Genomic DNA, 3042 nt, shown 5'->3' on the forward strand with positions numbered 1-3042 from the left:
GAGATTGATTTAGCGATGATATCAATGAGTTGCATACTATTGATCGCTGCAACATTTACCACCGTCCTATCGAAAACAGTCTTTTTTTCAACAACTTTTACAAAAATAACAAATTTCTTTTTGTAATGAACCGAAAGCAAAGAAAAATTTGTCTCAAACGAACGGGGATACGCTCATACGATGGACAATTGTCCCCGCTATCAAAGATCTCAGAAGCTCCAGGTTTAAAAATTTACTGCAACATGTTTTTTTGCATTCCTTCTTTTGTTATTTTAGTTAACCCCTCTTAACCCCAAAAAGTGAAAAAATGCAATTTTTTAACATGAAGGAGGCATTTTTACCCCTACTAAAGAGAAGTTTGTCTGTAATGGGAACCTGTTAGAAAGCTAATGAAGTAACCTACGCATAAATTTTTTTTATTCTAGGAGAAAAAGCCTAATCCCCTTAATCCTTTTGAACAAAAAAATTTACGAAAAAAGTTTTGTTATAATTCAATTGTTTACACAAGGGAGCACTTCAATTCATATAGGAGCACTCCGTCGACAAAGAGGTCCTCCTGCGGTTCTCAGTCATATTTGTCAACACCGGGACACCTGGTAAAGTCCTTTATTTAGAGGTCAAAGTCATTTCGAAAAACTCAGCTTTCGATGCAGTTTCAAATGGTGTTTTTTAATAGTATTGTTGATTCCAGGTCTTGTTTTCTTGTATAATATACCTTAATAAAGACCGTAGTGTAGATACCTTCTTGTGCTTCTTAGCATGCATGCTTCCCAGACATGAAACAAGAACTTTATCAAATTCGAAATTTTCAACTTTTACCAATTTTTTTTTAATTGTATAAAATCAGAAAGTGGAAGGTACATTCAACCTATTTTAACTTTTTTTAAGCCATTTTTAGCTTGCTTAACTTTTGTTTCTCCTTTGGCTGAATGATAGCCGTTTTTAAGTTTGAATTCAAATTTTGGCGCGCTTTCATGTTTACTTCAATTTGATTGGCTAATTTCAAATTCAAGTTGGCGCGCACAAACTTTCAAACTTTGCACAGCATAACCGTAAATTAAAATTGAACTCAACCATGTTTGAGAACTCTTGCAACGTTTGTTCAAATTTTATCTTGATAACGCTAGAAAAGTGTAACTTTTGTGACAACGTTTACAGCAACAAAAGTAACCGTGCTCGTCGTGAACGAATTATTCATGCTGACGAGAAAGGTATACCCGTATACGGCTGTTCAATTTGTCCAGTTAGTCGCCGTTAATTATCTGAAATTCAGAGTCACCTCTCTAACTGCCATAACAGATTTACAAACCTCATTTTTGTAGTCTTGCTTTCAACGACAAAAACTTTTTCAAGGAACACATGTGTTACATGTTCTTGACAACTCGAGAGTTGTCAACCCAATTGTGCATCAACAGGGACATCATCAACAACAGCAGCAGCAACAACAACAACAACAACAACAACAACAACAACAACAACAACAACAACAACAACAACAACAACAGCAACAACAACAACGAGGTACCCTTACGGAGCCGGCCTTTAGAAGGAGTATCCAGTATTATCGTATTGTAGATAGTAATAACACCGTTGGCCTTCTCGATTCCATGACTGCTCAGGGAGATGAAATGAATGTCATTATTGAACAAGAAACATTTAGCGAAGGACCACAAAAAGTTCAATTCAGCGCAAAACTATCACTCCATAAAGAAGCGCGTGACAACGGAGAAGCATCTGATATTGATGTCTACGCCAATTCTGAAATGACACCTGTTCATCATCGATTGTCTAACGAAACGTTTTCTCACATGTTGGAAAAGATGCTCAGTGTCCTCTTCGTGTTCGCATCTAATTGAAGTGGTTGGATTCTTCAAAAAATCTGTTGTTTTGGTTTAAAATTCGCTAAATTTTAGCAATACATGGTTCATCTTTTATTGAGTTGCCTCTCTGTCTTCGTATTCAACGTTATTTAATAAATACACGCAACTATGATGATTTCGAATGTTTCAACTACTACTACACCGCATGGTACCATGAACTGCACGAACCAAGCTTAGCTGATCCTTCCCGAGACATTAGAACACTACCAAACACCGCGGTGGGTTCTCTGTGCCCATGGGTTTTGACGAGATACATCAGTTCGCAATCATGAGTGACGTGCTTCAACGTGTTTCATTTTTTAAAAGGAACACAGAACCAACGATGGATCTTCTACTCCTGTTCAACGAAGATGTACATCATTATGTTCTTATCAATAACCTCATTGAACTGGGATGCGCTGTGAAGGAAAAACAGTTCACAAACAGCTTGCCTTTTTGCAGGAACTGTTTTGCTTTTCCCACCCTGAAGAGCAACATCAACTTCACAATGAATTCTTGCCGGTTCATAAAATTTAAGGCGCGATGGATTGCTCCATTTATAATTTACTTCGACTTTGAGTCGTTTCTAAAGCCAGTCTCATCTTGTCCAGATAACCCGGACGCATCTTCAACTGAAGTTGTCGAACAACACATACCCTCCGGTTTTGCTCTAACTTTGATTAAGAACCGTTTTTCAACACCAAAAGAATTTGTTATCAACAGCTTCGAAAACTGCGTGACAAATTCTGTTAAAAAAACTACATGAGATCGCGCGAGAAACGCTTTGCAAAGAAACGCTTTCCGGTATACTTGAGACAAAAAATACCAAATCGAAGTGGTACAATTGAGTGTTGGATTTGTGAAGAACCTTTTGGATCCAAAGACGCAGAAGTTGGACCATTGCCACCACCGCGGCTTTTTGCTTGGTTTTGCACATAAAAAGTGCAACTGGATAAGACGCACAATCAATTTCGCTCCGGTAATTGGTCACAACACCGCTAACTACGACCTTCACCACGTATTCTTGGCACTTCGAGAAAATGAACCATCAACAACAGTAAGCGTCATGCCATCTACAGATGAGAAGTACATATCGATGACCTTCGGTGTCCTAATCAAAACTATCACGGGGAGAGATGGAAAAGTCAGAAAAACTTACGAATTTTGACGCTTCATCAATTCC

This window comes from Convolutriloba macropyga, chromosome 2 (assembly GCF_964194025.1).
Source record: "Convolutriloba macropyga chromosome 2, txConMacr16.3, whole genome shotgun sequence".
In the NCBI taxonomy this organism is placed as follows: domain Eukaryota; kingdom Metazoa; phylum Xenacoelomorpha; order Acoela; family Convolutidae; genus Convolutriloba; species Convolutriloba macropyga.